The sequence below is a fragment of the Uloborus diversus genome, chromosome 3 (genome assembly GCF_026930045.1).
Source record: "Uloborus diversus isolate 005 chromosome 3, Udiv.v.3.1, whole genome shotgun sequence".
NCBI classification, from domain to species: domain Eukaryota; kingdom Metazoa; phylum Arthropoda; class Arachnida; order Araneae; family Uloboridae; genus Uloborus; species Uloborus diversus.
Window position 1 is genome coordinate 106,643,984 of NC_072733.1, and position 17,254 is coordinate 106,661,237.

Genomic DNA, 17,254 nt, shown 5'->3' on the forward strand with positions numbered 1-17,254 from the left:
TCTTATTTGGCCATCCTTTCATTTTTTGCTTAGTTATAGTTGGCTACGAAAAATATTTCTTAAAATAAATATTAAATCTCGACTATACCACTTTCTTTGGGTATACCGTTTTAAGTATAAAAAAGTAAAACAATGTCAGTTTAAGTTATGTTTCTTCTAAAAGTAACAAAACGAAACATAAATAGTAACGTATGAAACTAGTTTTTTCAATAACTTTGCTTGCTACTTTGACAATGTAAAAGCGATTATAATGTTACATTTTTTATGTAAATATCTGTGTCGACTTAATACATACTTACGGAAAATGTAGAGTAATATCCTATGCGAGTAAAATAATTCACATTGTAGTGTGTATCTACTGTGTTTGACAAAGTAGCGGATAGAATTTCAATTAAAAATACAATTATTTCTAAAAACAGAAAATAAAAGATATGCCTTTATTATGAAACCAACAATAGCACATTTTCTTTTCTGAAAAACGAACTGATCGCTGTGATTAACCTGCGAGAACTCGCCTCTTGCCGGTTTTTATTTCTACATCTTATAATTTTATATGGCATATTGAGCAATTTACTAGTTGGCTTTGTGTCCGTTGATGGCATTTGGGCGCGTCTGAAATATTCTTATTTTCATTAGAACGGTTCGGTGTCATTCTCCAGAGTGTGTGACTTTTGAACGAACATATTTTTCAATTTCAAATCTTTCGTTTTCTTTTTTTTTTCATTCTTATATGAAAGAGTTACCCATTAGAAGTAACCATAAACAATGGCCCAGCAAAATTTCAATTATTTTAGTTATAAATTTAAAAAAAAAAAAAAACAAATACCGTGTTCACGGAAATGAAAAAAAAAAAAAAATTTTTTTTAGTGGTTGAAAATACAGTTCAATTTAATATCACAGAAGTAAGTTTGTTAATTGCGCAAACAATGAGCTATTTTTATGATTATTGTGAAACCAAAATTAAGCACTTAAATAAATTACGGCTTTAACTTTAGTTATCCTTTTAATTTGAATTTGCGTCAAAAATTAGTATAGTATTAGTATATTTACAAATTAGTAAATATGAGAATACACTGATAATTTATAGTTTTGGTAGACGGCCTAAAATTGATGTATTTCCTGTCCATCATTTATTCTCACCGCAGAAATAATGACTTTGATGAGTTTTATCACGGAGGTTAGGAATTTTCCATTAATAGGCCTAATGGATACACAGGACTAAGAAATTTTTTCTTCGTTGTGGCAACCCGCAAATGTAAAGCATATGGAAACGTGTGTACTTCTTTTTTTACATTAATTTGCATCCCTGAAATTCATGTTCACGAGGTGAGAATTCCCTACAACCACACTTGGTTTTTAAAACAAAATGTATCTTCTAGTTTTACAACAAAAGTCTTACAACTTCTTTATGACTGAAAATAAACATGGGGCTCCCTTGTATCATCTAAAGCACAAAGTTAAAAAAATAAATATGATTAAACAATTAGCAACTGAGACATTTGTGGAAGAAATAAATAAATAAAAATATATTTTTAATTAAAAAAGTTATTAAGCAACATAAACAGTCACTTCAGGAGTGTGACATGACATGGAGACATGGAACATTTAAATGCTTGCTTAGATATGCAGTAAAAACATATTCGACTCACAATATTGGCTAAAAAAACAGGAACAAAATTCGCTCTTTGCAAGAAAAAAGAATTAAAAGAGAAATATGCCGAAAACAATGATTATTCTTCATGAACAAATGTACCGATTTTTTTCAGGTTACAAATAAGCAGTGATTTTTGAATCGCCAAGCAAATTATCCAAGGATTTAAAACTATTTTTTAAGCAATTAAATGTTTTAAATCAAATTATATGTACATCTAAATTTCTATTTTTAGACTAGAGTTCAATTTTTGAATAATAAAATGATTTATTTATTAAACTCAGCGGGAAAAAAATCTACGCTACATGAACACTCAAACATTAAGATGTAAAAAAATAAACTTCGAAAAATGTAATAAATTTTTAAGTAAATTATGCTGAATATTTAATGAATGGAAGTGAAGTGAAGAACAAAAGCAAATGATAATTGTTTTGTAAGAATTGAAAACAACCGGCAATTCACAACTCTCCCTGGAGAACATTAGGAATGGAAATTCACTTAATGCTATTCAAATGGCCCCAAACCGGTGATAAACGTTAATTTAAGCAAACTATTTTCCTCATTTGTTAGAAACTGCTAAGAAGTAGCACATACTCTAATTTATGATTTTCATGAATTCAGTGCATATGTATATTTTAGATTTACATGGGTTAGCTCTCCCGATAAAATAAGAAATGTTTTTGGATCTGTTATTAAACGCTTTTGACGCATGTTAGTTTAATTATATACAAATATTTTCTTTTATTACAAAACAGAGTGTAAAAATTACTAATTCGTTTATTTTTGACAGTATTATATTTATTTGATTAGAGAAAAATAACTTTTGAAACGCTTTCGTCTTTGGTTATTATTAAATTTAGTGCTAATTAGATCAATATTTGTTATTAAGCCTATGAACATTTTCATATTGATACAAAAATGAACTTATATTGAACGAGTCTATTCCTAACATTGTTGAGGAAACTTTTTTTGAATGAATGTTTAAATGTCTAATCGTTCGAAGTATTTGTTTCGTTAAAAGTAATTTGAAGAAATGAGACGTGAACCAAAACTTTAAACAAAAAATTTGAACTCACATATTTTGAACCAAAAGGCACAGTAACAAAAATAAAATTAATGGAATGAAACATCATTAAATTATACTTTTCATGAAATCCTTTGAACTGAAAGTGAAGGATTTTCGAAAGCTATGCATTTACATCTGTTGCATTTTATTACGGTAAAAAAATTGAAATATTTATAATGTAAATTGAGCATTTATCAAAGTCGCTTGTAAAGAAATTTAACTCACGTTAGTGTCCCTTTCGGATACTCAATAAGAGACCATTATAGTTAAGGGGGAAGACTATTGTATCCCCCTACTATCGTGTGGAACTTCTTCCGCAGAGTAAATGCGGAAATTTGTCGTAACGACGACTCAAGCGTAATTCAAACAGCGTCCGCACATCACGTTCGCCACGTAAAGCGGACAGAGTAACGTTTTCTGAAAAGGGAGAAGCATTTATACTTTGCGAACGCGAAAAAGGCACATGTCAGTATCTCACCCAATAGAGAGAGAGCGCTCATCTCGTGGAGACCAATGAAATGCGACGCCCAAGTCTACGGACGTCAGAGCTGCAGATGTCTGGCTTCTCGTCCCGTCGACGGGCCCCGTACAATACGGCTAGCTGTCAAGGCAACGCCGGCCGAAAACTGGTTTTAGGGAGAAAAGCATACGTCGGTGACGGATGTGCGGACGCAGTGTGAATGTTGCATCAGCATGTCGTTGGAAGTTTCACAAAAACACTAGCCACCGGGATGGCGTGTTTAGCCACCTTCGGCGGCTGCCTCGATCTCGTGCCATTTACCTGCACCTGGCAGATACACAACTGCCAATGATAAACCGCACTCCTTTTGGTACTAAGAGCTTATAATCTGCATAATTATACCAACATGTTGCATTTAGATTTTCTCAAAAAGCAAAAACTGCGAAAATGTACTAAATTTTCTCTGCGGTATTTGAGGAAAAGAATGTTGATCTGAAAATAAATGTTTTGGTTCTATGTTTTTGAAAAATCAAGGGAAAAGAAAAAGTGTATTTCAAATTTTCAATTATATTTGAAAAGTTACTTTTGTGTGTTGTTCCTATTATTTCGTGGAAATAAGTTACTTTTGCAAGCAACTTAATTTAAAAGCATGTATTTTTAAATTCTTTTTCTAAGTTCATCTTTCTTGTATTTTCTAATTCAGACAAAGAAGAGCACACAAAAGATCCCATTGGGTACTGGTGGAAATATGCGCGTTGAAGCGTTTTTGAAAAGAAAAAAAAAAAAAAATCGGTAATGTCAACGTTCTTAAATACTTAAATTAGAAGACGGTTAATGAAAGTGTAACGGAGTTTTGGAACCAAAAATTTTACTAACTCAATTGAAGGAATTTAAACGAATAGATTTTGTTCCTTTAAGAAGGAGACTCTCCACTTGTTTTTAAATTACCAAATGCCCCATTTCTTTACAGGAAAACGTATTTGAAAATATTAACTACATGTACAACGGTTTCTTTTAACTGTAGCATTGTCAAACGAAGAGGACGCTGAATACGTTAAATTTTTATGTTCTAATCCGACAGTGAAAGAAACATCTTAAAATTTACACTTAAAGAAAATTTTATTTCATGTGTTTACATTTTTTAAACCGTTTATTTTCAAGAGAATAGAGTTTATTCTGTAATCAATTTTTGCTAATGGTCGTGATTCTTCAATAATGTTTTAATCAATCAAGATTACGTGCACTCAAGCCTGTTTTAGAAAAGTAGATATTGATCGCAAAAAAAAAAAAAAAAAAAAAATCGCATAAAAAATCATTCAAAAATTCCCGAGTTGCTGTAAAAATAGCCTTTCGCAACAAAAACTACTGCTAAATCGCGCACAAAAACAGGTTGAGTGTATTAATTCCTTATTACTGTGGCATGGAGTATGGCTGGAGATATCTTTTCGCTTTATGATTGTTATGTAGCAATCCACATGGTCCATTGCTTTATGTGATAAGTGAACCTTAGCTAAGGGCCGTATGTCTTGTCTACGGTGAAATTTGACACCGTTTTATTGAATTTCAAACAGTTAGATACGGTAGTTATAAATGATGATTATTTTTCAAATCATTTCGCGCTTAAGAATTTTTTCCACCAAAGATATTTAAATGAAATCATTCAAGGATATTTTTTCAATTTCATGTTTTCTGTTTTAAAACGTCTTTTTGATATAACAACTTGTTAACAATATCTTTTATTTAATATTAAATTTGCGTACATTTATTACAGTTTAGATAATTTTCTTTTTCTGATTGCTTCATGTGTAATGGTACTCTTAAAATATTTCAATTTTTTGGAGTGCATTTTAATTTATATTAAGTACAAATGATAATTCTGAAAAAAAATAGACTAAAATTTATGCAAAATTATGAGTTTTTGAAACTCAGAGTAATTAACTATAGAGCATAGGCATCCTACAAGAAGAAAAAAAGAACTTTTAGGGGAATAATTTTTTTTTTCAAAAGATGGCTTCTGTAGTACTTGATGAATAATGTATTTTGTATCAATCTTTTGTTTTTATTATGTTTCATAGTTGTGTATTTTTCGAAGACAAATAGTTCTTAGATAGCAGTAAATCCTTTGAAGAGGAAGAATAGAAGCCCAATGTGAAAAAAAAACAATTGAATATATTTCTATTATGTGATTTTATGTGGGTTAAATAAAGCTTACAACTTTAGATCGTTTCGTAATTAACCCATAAAAGTGTACGCTTTGAGACCGGACATTGATGAGAGCATCTATGAAAAATATCGGGGTAATATTTAATTCATTCTGTTCATATCTTATTGAGATTTTTAAAACATTAGTTGAATATAATTTCGCGGATAGATATTTCACCTGGTATTTTTTTTTTTTTTATGAACAGAGCAAAAATTATGAAATATGTGCATAAAGAGGCATCTTAGAGTATGAAACATTATTTAGTTTACTGACTTGGAAAGATCGACGTGTTTTCTATTCCATATGTCAGAAGAAAAGCCGATTTAGAAATTTTTTTTCTTAAAGCATAGGGACAAATCGAAAAAAAAAAAGCTTTTGGTGAAGTATGCCAAAATCAAGGCACGTACTTCAATTCCAGTTATGTGGAAAGTGTGACAATTTATGTTTTAGACGTATTTCTTTACATGCTGCAGATTAAATTGAAAGTTCTCTCAGCTTATCTGTCCATACATTAGCGGTACAAAAACGTGTTTTAAGGGTTATGGATTACGTGTTAACAACGGTAAATCCATAGTTCGAAACAAATAAAATCTTAAGCAATTCTTTAAAAGCAAAATTCATTCATGCATTGAAAAAGTGTTACTTAATGCTATGTTACTCAATAATATAAATTTGATAAATGATTTCAATAATAAATGAACCACTGTAAATAAAAAATAATTCTCAGCGCATGAAATAGAAAAGGTAAAATCAAATTATTGTTTCGTTTTAGAGCAGTGTTTTTTTTTTTGATAACCTAAATGAGAAAAACCGTTGGGATCTTCAATGCATTGAGAAAACTACACATTCTGTACAAATATAGTTTTTATTCAGAGACTACAGATTGTTTATTTCCTTTCTAAATTCAACAATTTATGCATTTTTGTTTATAACTGATTGCATTAAATTTCTCTACATCATTAGTGGGTGACTTCAATTTACCTACTAATATACACAAAACCTATAAAAAATGTGTGGAAATTATATTTTCTACACTTGTTCATTAGCAAATAGAGTTCAGGAATATTACCGTTCGACTTAAAGAACAGAATTATGTAACATTCTTGATAGGACGCAAAAACAGAAATTTGAAATCGTCTGTTTTTTTCCTGGAGATAAATTTGGCACACGGCAAATATAAATGTCACGAACATTTGTGCAGATAACTCTCTTCAATGCTCATAAATTTAGTAACTAAGTTTTCGAACATCAATGAATAAAATCTTCATTCAAACTGGTTAAAAATGCTGAAAAAAAAAAAATCAGATAATACGATAGACCTCAAAAATAATAAAAAGTAACATCCAGCCACACGATATGATAACAGCTCTAGACTAATATCATAATGATTTGCAAAACATTTATACTTTTGGGAAGCGAATAAGTGGGTGTTATTCCCCCCCTCCCCCTACCTTATATCTGACAAAGTAGAATGGGTAATTTCTTTACGGAAAAGTTTCTCTTTTTTAACGTTTCTTTAACTAATTACGTAAAAAAACCCTTAAGTACCCGAGGCTTTAAATTTTGCGAGTCTGTCCTAATCGTGAAAATTTAAGCCTCGCAAACTATTTTAATTTTATTATATAATCAACTTATGGTTTTATTCATACATTATTCGCAAAAGAACAGATATCTCCATATTTGTGAAAATACTTCTACTGTACTGGCAACGCTAAGTTTAGTTATAAAATTTAAATCATACAATCATTTTATCAAGCACTCTACCTTTTTTTTCTTAACTGATTACTTTTCTTTTTCAGAAATTTAGTGATTATTTTATTGCACAACGAAGCTATTTTACGAATCGATACTGAATAAAATATTAATAATAGTACCGTGTATGTTAGTGCCAAAAACACTTCGACTAGCTAGTCGTTTCATGCACGAAAATTGTGCTTACGTTTGAGTTGTCCAGTTGAGGTCTGGAAATGTAGCCTGTTTTTAAGCCTTTTTTTCCTACCTTTTGTCTTTACCCTTACAAATTAACGGACCTGCTTTCCTGGCGTAGACTTTCGATTTGCGTCCATTGGCCATCAGATCCACATTTGCCTTTCGATTTAGTCATGGCATATTTTTTCATACCAAAGTTTTTGCTCAATTTTTGCATTTATATAACTGCTCCCCCTTCCTTTTTTTGTTCATCACGGGTATACAACCTGTTTAAATTCTGCTTTAGTCTAAACAAATTAAAATTCTCAGTAACCGCTAAAAATGATAGCAAGGATCTAATTCCTAATTAGAAAAACCGTTTTCTACACCATTTAGGGTAATTGTGCTGTAAAATAGCCTATTATAAAACATTTAGAAAAATTGTGTTGATGGCTCTGTCGTGCAAGTGTCTTACTGCAGCAATAGCAAAACTTTGTTTAAACATATTTAATTATATAGCTGATAACCATACTTTAGGTCTATTTGTGTGTACTCAACCCCAAGTAGTTTCAAGAGGGCAACTTGACAAGAATGTAGTCGGCTTTTTGAAAATAATCGTTCTAACGAGAAGATCTCGTATTTAAAGGAAAACGTTAGCAAAATAAAGATTAAATAAATAACGGAGCATACATTTTTTTCAATTTTTAAATTGTACTTGACTATTGATTTTACTCCTTATGCTCGCTTTCACAACTGAAGATCATGGTCTAGTACCATAGGACAATTTTGAACAATGATCAAGTCTGATCGTTAATTACTTCGATAGAACAAATTACACTGTGTGGCAAAAAAGAAAAAAAAAAAGAAAAGAAAAAAGAAAAAAACCCTTCAAAATGCTTCTAAGATTTCGTCGGTTGATTCTTGTGTAAAATGACCCCCCCCCCCCCCGAATCCGAATATGACCTCCGTTTGTCACCTTTACGAACCAATTTTTTTTTGCTACACAGAGTAATTCGACCCCCTCCCCTCCCCAAGTTTTTCTGTATTTTTTTTTAGTTTAGAGCATTATTTTTTTTGGCTCAAACAAAGGCTCAAAGTTCAATATCATGAACACTGATAACAAAAAGGGAGAGTTGAGAGGGGGAGGGGCGGATATTCACATCCCAAATATTTCAAAAATCAGCAAAAACAAGATTTTTTACCGTTTTTTTTTTCTTCAAAAAGTTCTTTTTAACATTTCTTTGTGACAGTATATGACTCGTTTCTATGATTCTCATATCTAAAAAAAATAGTGTCGCGCGTTATTTTTCAAAACTTCATAACTCGGTCAATTTTGGTCGTAGAAGAGTGATTTTTGTTTTAGTTGTAAATGTTAGTGTGTCCGGAATGTTTTACTAAATATCATTGCTAGGACTGGTTGACACTATATAAAGTTAAATTTTGTAACTTTTTCAAAATTTGAGTTTTTGGCAAAAATTTTATGAATTTCGAGTCCTTGCGCAATTTAAAGATTTTTTCAAAGTAAAACTATACGCTTATCTCTAACGGTTCAGGAATTTGCTATCGGTCCACTTTTAGGGTGGACACCCTGTTGGTCTTGGTTCAACCATACCGTTCTTCTGCGATCATTCTAAACCAAGCGGCAGGGGATTCACCAAGATGGACACTAGGTATTCTAAAGGCAATTAATAAATGGCCTAGGTCTTTAATGAATGATCTTTGACAACAACAAATTGCTTCCACCTGGCATTGGGTGTGTTTATTTACAAAATTTCCTGTCTATGTAATAGGTGTGGCAAATAGGTTCGCAAGGTTTCAATGCTATAAATATAAGTAATGGCAACTATATTTTAGTTTACGTTCTTTAGTTATAAATATGCTTAAATGCTTATTTAGTTTTTAATTTTTACGATATAAGTTTCGAAAAATCCTTGATTACTCTAACATAAATATAGATACTGTATTTTCCATATCTAAAATATAAATTTAAAAAAAAAATCCAGATCGGAATAATGTAAAAATCTATACTTTAAACTAATTTTCTTCTATTTCAATACATAGTCTTTTATTATCACCAAATTCTTCTTGCGATTCACAAGATTTAGAAACGAAATGGGTCTCTATTCTAACCTATTGAACCTTTTTTTTTACATCTGGTCTATCACATCATTAGTGGGTGACTTCAATTTCCATGGCACATTATGTCTAAAAATAATGTATCATCCACGTAAACTGATAGTTGCCGCCTGTTAATGACTTCTATGTTTTTACGTTTTGGGCAGTGGATTAAATCATCCTATCGTAAAGCAAAAATATTTGTAATGTCTTGCATTACCTGCACTGCGAAATGATGTTTTTTTTCCTTTTTTTATAGCAAAAAAGAACTCTTTGATTTTTTTAAAATTATTATTTCTTTTTTAGTGTGTTCTTACTAAGATTTCACATTTCAATGTCAATCGAAATTGTGTGTTTCAATATAATGCTGAAGATCATAAAACTTCTCAGAAAATCTATTTTTAGTTAATTGGAAACACCTCAAGACGATATTTTTAATCGAGATTTCCTCAAAATAATCCAACTGAAATGCTCAAACAAAAGAACTTATAATTTATACTAAAATTTAGAATCGATGTTAGACATCCTGCTTATGTTTTGTATTTCGAGCTTTAAAGAACAAGAACTTTCGACGTTTAAAATACTGGTTTTTCCTTTCTTGTTGTGCTTAATAATTTACACGTAATATTTTATGAATTAATTAGTTTTAGCTTTAAATATGTCATAGTCAGAATAATCTTTCTTTGTATTTTAAACACAAACACACATCGTGGCATTGAGCAGATGCTCGGATTAATATTTAAAAATATTTAAAGCATAACCTTCCGACAGTTTTGTAATCCTACATTAACACCTACTAATATACACAAAACCTATAAATAATGTGTGAAAATTATATTTTCTACACTTGTTCATTAGCAAATAGAGTTCAGAAATATTACCGTTCGACTTAAAGAACAGAAAAATGTAACATTCTTGATAGGACGCAAAAACAGAAATTTGACATCGTCTGTTTTTTCGTGGAGATAAATTTGGCACACGGCAAATATGAATGTCACGAACATTTGTGCAGATAACTCTCTTCAATGCTCATAAATTTAGTAACTAAGTTTTCGAACATCGATGCATAAAATCTTCATTCAAACTGGTTAAAAATGCTGAAAAAAAAATCGGATAATACGATAGACCTCGAAAATAATAAAAAGTATTATCCAGCCACACGATATGATAACAGCTCTAGACTAATATCATAATGATTTGCAAAACATTTATACTTTTGGGAAGCGAATAAGTGGGTGTTATTCCCCCCCTCCCCCCTACCTTATATCTGACAAAGTAGAATGGGTATTGCATTTATGTAACTGCTCCCCCTTCCTTTTTTGTTCATCACGGGTATACAGCCTGTTTAAATTCTGCTTTAGTCTAAACAAATTAAAATTCGCAGTAACCGCTAAAAGTGATAGCAAGGATCTAATTCCTAATTAGAAAAGCATATACACTCGACTCCCGCTACAACGCGATCCGACTTACGCGAAATGGCTATAACGCGATTTTTTCCCCGATAAAGAATTTTATTCCTAACTCGAATTCTTCACCCGCAACATGAAAATTCTCCGAAGGGAATCGCGGTTTTTTCGTGAATGGACCTTCATCCCTTTGGCATCACTGAGAGCGGAAGTTCCCACACTGTACTAGTCCGAACATCCCTTATACAAATAACTACTCCTCATTTTCCATTTATTTTTTTCATTCTATACGGGAAAGTTGATGAAATATAATGACACCTAAGAGCGCTGTTTCATTTAAGAAAGATAGTTTGAAGATAGAAGGAAAAAGAGAAAGTTTCAACAACTATAGTGCATTTTTCTTACTACATAATGTACGTATCGTAGTGGTTTATTTTACGTCTTCCTTTCTCATTGATCATTGATTTTGTGCATCGTAGCAGTTTTTTTATGTTAAATAAAACATTTTTTTTAAAAATACAATAAATAAAAATTTAATTTTTTTTTAAATAAATAGTAATGTATAGTTGAGAAATGGTTTTTAACAGTTTGAGGTGGTGTTTACAAGTGTCTTTAATCGTATGGGTATGTTTATAGAAGTTTTACACATACCCTTTTCCACAACGCGAAATTTCAACTTACGCGAAGGGTCTTGGAACGTATCCCTCGCATAAGTCGGGACTCGACTGTAATTAAAAAATGCATTTGTAACATTAAAATAATTCTACAATGTGAAATGAAAATGATAGACAAAATTCGAAAAAAAAAAAAAACTATTGATTTTATGTAAGATGTTGCTTTTATGTTATTAGATTAAAAGTACTGACAACAAGTTTTTCTTGCAATAAACCCCTCTCCCTCAGCAATGATACAAAACTTTTACTATAATGTCTACTGTTGAGTCCTTTTGCCCACACCTTTTGATTTCAAGAACAAAAAACTAATGGAAAGTGAATTCAAAGAGAAAGTCCTAAAATATATTTTGTTCGTAGTTTCTAATCCGAGGAAAAAATATCCTGAATCTATCGCATTTATTTTTAAATAGTGCCGGGCTAACGGTAAAGTATTTGACTGTGCAATTGCTGCGAAAAACATTCAATCCTTTACATTTTCCACTAAAAAACAGCAAAACCCATGCCGAGGAACTAGGAAAGCTTAGTGTTAGCTTTGTCTCCAATTCAAGGTTAAAGCCCGTCGTTTATTTATGTTCAAAACTTTTTTCATTAATTATAGTTATCTTTGTTCAAAGCGAATATAGTTTCAGCTGTATTAAGCATTTATGTTTAAATTTTTCTTAAAGTATTTATTATTTTCTTTAGGTGAATAATCAGTTAAATGAGTGTGAAAAAACTACCGCATCACTTGCAAAAATTCCTATTTAAAAAGAATTTCTTAAGAATTGAGATAACACTTTATCTGTAACTTCTGTCACATTAAAAGTATGTTTAAGCTGACATGTTTCAATAAAAATTAAATCACCCATGCATTTTGAGGACCAGCAAGAAATTGATGAAACCAAAAACGTTTTTGTCCATCTGTAAATTTCAGCAATTATTTTAATTTTCAGTACGTTACCGCCCTATATACCGGGATAAAGCAGAAATACATGAAATGCAGCTCCAGCTCAGTCATTCTGGCCTAGAACTGCAGTTTTGTGTTTATTAGCACTCATCAGCCCGGCATAGGAAGTGACTGAGCTGGAGGTGTAAAACCTCTTAAGGAAGCCAAGAGTGCCAAACAAACTAGTAGCTAATATAGAATTAGCACAGACCAGACGACTGACCAGAAGCAATGGTTAGGTTCAACTCGTTTGTGCTAATTCTATATTAGCTACCAGTTTGTTTGTCAATCTTGGCTTCTTTAAGAGGTTTTCCATTTCCAGCTCAGTCACTTCCTATGCCGGGCTGATGAGTGCTAATAAGCACAAAACTGCAGTTTTAGGCCAGAATGACTGAGCAGGTGGAGTATTTCATGAATTAGTTTAATTACAATGTACAATAACTTGATACATTTTCATGAAAGTATCAGTTATATTCACGAAAATGTAAACATTTCTTTCAAAAATATCAATTTTGTTCGTATGGTTTCTACACCTAACACGCAAAGAGTTGTTCTCTAATTTAAAATTTTCAAAATTGTTTGTGAAATTAATGTGACAGATTATTACAAAAAAAAAAAAAAAAAATCCCGCGGAATATCATAAAAAATTAAAAAGATATCTGAGACCTAATCATCCGCATCAATATTATTCTGGGATAGACAACGAATCGTAAGTGATATTTCACAAATTTGTAATGCTTTCTGCAAAAGCCTATTTGTAAACAATCTCCAACGATTCGCTTCAAAGATTATGTTTATACATACATACATACATATATATATATATATATATATATATATATATATATATATATATATATATATATATATATATATATATATATATATATATATATATATATATATATATATAGGCAATTTTTGTTTTCATTTTTCAAGGTTTAAAATTTTTAATGTTTGGCAATTACTAGGTTCAAAACACAGTTCTTTCAGTTTATCTTTTTTAAACGTTTTTTCGATGCCACGTGTCAAACGTAAATAAGCGTTTTACTGTAACCGTGCACCAATCTTATAACATCCACTTTCAGTCAACGATAGTTCTTTTTTTTTCTTTTTAAGTCTAGTACAAAGCCTATTGAAGAAAAATTCGAAACTATTTTTAGTTAAATTATCATTTATTTGTTGTATCAGCCGGCACATTGAGTAATAAGAAAAATCAACATCCGCGAGCAGTACGCCGTTGCAAATTATCTCCGACTATTATTTTGGTGTAATGAAGTATACTTTCATTCAGATCGATTTAAAAGTAAAAAACATTTTGCGCGAACATTAGTGAAAATAGGGAATACGCGTACCGCATGACAGGAGAGTTTCCATTATTTTTTGGGTCAGAATCCAAAATCCGGAAAATTCCGATATTCGGAAAGGTGGGGGTCTCGAACATACCAGATTTGGGATCCCATACTGTATCTGAAAGTAATTGAAACTTTAGATCGCCGATTTTGAAGTTTTTATGATACTCCACAGGAATAATTTTTACAACTTGACAAATCTATTTCGCAAGAAATTTTGAAGTTATAGATCGTTATTTTTCGCGCATACGCAGTAAAAGATTAATTGCCGTAAATGTTCATATCGTCACCTCAGAGCAACAGTAGGATACCTTAGTGTTATTTCTGGGATTAGATTTCTTACTGTTGATCAGAGGTGACGATATTTTATCAAATTTTCTTTCTTTTTTTTTCAAAAAGTAATTCACTTGCATGCACTCTAAAAGTTAGTATGCGAAAAGTCAAAAAACATGCAAATAAAATTAATATTTTTGAAAGACATGCGTATATCTTCGTGCATATAAGTGATACTTTCATGAAAATGTATAATAATTATTGTGTATAGTAATTAAACTAATTGCAGACATTTACAGCTCATTCCCACACTGTCAAAAATGAAACGCTCAATTTTGACGATTCGGCAATCCTCGAGCACTATTTCGTTATTTTCGACGATCCTTTCGTCACCGAATCACGTGATATTTGACGAAACCAGAAATCTCAAATTTTTCACGAAATAATTTCGTCCCGATTTCGTCATATTGCAGTGCATTCTGGGAGTTTTCGTTTCAGTCTTGTACTTGCTCGTTAAATTATTTTACGGCAGTTATTCTAAAGGATTCATAAAAAAGGTTGGTATTTATTAAAATTTGTATGTGCAATGTGCCTTCTTTTATGTATTGTTACATTTTTGTTTAGTGTTGTGTTTATTGTTGTATTTAAAACACATTAAAATTGAAAACGACCTGTTCGATTTGGTTTGAAATTCTGTATAAACTAACTTTGAGCGAACCTCCACGTTAGGCTTAAGGGCTAGGTCACTCCTTTGAGGTATCCCTCGCCGCTTTGAGTCCGCCGTTTCCCCTCGTGACGTCACGGCGCTGACTGGGGAAAAGGGGACTTCAGTGCTATATGCCATCCACGTGCCTCGATTACTTGTTCTCTCTCATTTTTCAAAGTTTTTTAGTGAGTTTTTAAAGTTAATTTTCGTTTTATTGAAGTAAATTATATTAAACTGCGTTCATTTTTTTTCGACATATCAGTGTGTGCAATAGCAACTTGCAAGAACACACACAAAAACTCCAAGGGGAAAAATATTATTTTCCACGTGTTTCCTAAAGGAAATAACGAACTATGCAAAGATTGGGTGCAAAAATGTCATCGAAATGATCCTGTGAACATCAAAAATGCAAGAATATGTAGTGAACATTTTACTGAAGATGATTATGAAGATGACATGAAGAACCGATTACTTGGACTGCCTATTTTAGAAGAATTTTGAAACCCAGTGCTATACCAAAAATAAATATTCCAACCTCCTGCAATTTAGAAATCAACTCTCCTCGTCAAGAAAGGCAGAAGAAACGGGAAGTAATTACTAGTGCTTTAAATACCTTAAAAAATATCAGTTCGAAGAAAGATAGAGCAAATCAAAATCACTCAAAACAAAATGAAACAGTTTGCAGTAATTGTCCATTATTGGAGGCAAATGTGGAGTCATTGAAAGAAAAATGTGATTTTTTACAGAAAAATTTACAAAATAGCAATTTAGAAAAAGTTAAATTAAAAAAAATACTCCTTCAAAGAAGAAAAAGAATGCAAGAGTGTAGGAAAAATTTTTTGAAGACAATTCGGGTGCAAAAAAATGAAATTATCAAATCAAAGTCAAATTTGAAGAAAACGAATAAATTAGAGGGGAAAATAAAGGATATTTTCACAAAGGCTCAAATACAAGCTTTAATGACAGATTCTAAAAAATTGAGATGGAAGGCTGAGGATATTTCTCGTTGTATTGCATTGAGATCCCTTTCAACGAAGGCATATGACTTCTGGAAATCTAAAATAGGTATTCCTTTACCAAGTGCAAGTACATTGAAGCGATGGTGTGCGAAATTATCATGTGAGCCAGGATTGCAAAAGGACATTTTGAATCTAATGAAAATAAGTTCAGAAAAATTAAGTGGCCTCGAAAAAATATGTGTGCTAAGCTTCGATGAGATGCATGTCGCTTCTGATATTTGCTATGATGCTGGGTTAGACCAAATACTTGGTCCCTATAAAAAGGTGCAAATGGTTCTGATTAGAGGCCTTTTTTCTAATTGGAAGCAACCTGTTTTTTATGACTTTGAAGTTACAATGGATCAACTGCTTTTATTTAACATATTAAAAAATTTGGAAACAATTCAAATCAATGTAAAAGCCTTAGTGTCCGATTTAGGAGGTTGTGGCACTCTCTGGAAAAATCTACAAATAAACATAAATTCAAATTATTTCCTTAACCCATTCAGAATGTCTTCGAAGATTTTTGTTTTTGCTGATATGCCACATTACATAAAATTATTGCGGAATCACTTTTTAGATTCAGGAATAATTTTGGAAGATGGAACTGTCTTAAATGTAAAAGTGATAGAAGAGCTACTGAGTAAAGATATTGGAGAAATAAAACTTTGCCACAAGCTTAAACCTTCCTATTTGTCAGTGAAAGGAAATAATCGGCAAAAAGTAACGCCAGCAAAAGCTTTATTTTCAGCCACCACAGCCAAGGGAATTTTAAAATTTACGGGAGACAAAAAAGCACACGATTTTTTCTTACTAATAGATGAATTTTTTGATGTAATGAACAGCAAAACTTTGGAGCCACCTCCTGGGAAAGATACGAAAGCTGCTTTTGGGAATCAAAACTATTTTTTGAAGCAAAAACGTGTTCTTAACGAAGTGATGGAAGTTATTGAGAAAATGAGAGTAAATGGGAAAAAGGGGATTTTACCCTTTCAAAAAGCAATAATTATTTCAAATAAATCCTTATTCGCTTTGTTGGAAGATTTGAAATGTATGGAAGTAAAATACATTCTAACTACAAGATTGACTCAAGATGCCCTAGAGAGTCTCTTTAGTCAAATCAGAGGTCTCGGTCGGTTTAATGATCACCCCAGTCCTACAGAAGTCATCAAAAGATTTAAACACCTTTTGATGGCGAATAAACTGCCAAATCTTTCTCAAAAAACAGTCGCAGGTCAGCAAAACGCAGAAGTTGACTGTTATTTAACGGCTGAACTTTTAGAGAAAGCGTTTGATAGTGGTTTCAACATTGAAAGAGAAAACGAAACTGAAAATGTTGACTTGGAAGCCCTAAGCGAAGTTGAAATAATGAATGATGCAAGTAAAATGTTTGAATATATGCCTTTGTCGTGGGACATTGACTTTTCAGAGACGTGTGAAATTGATCGAAAAGAAAAAGACGGCTTACGCTACATAGCAGGATATGTTGCATTTCGATTAAGGAGTGTAGATCCAAG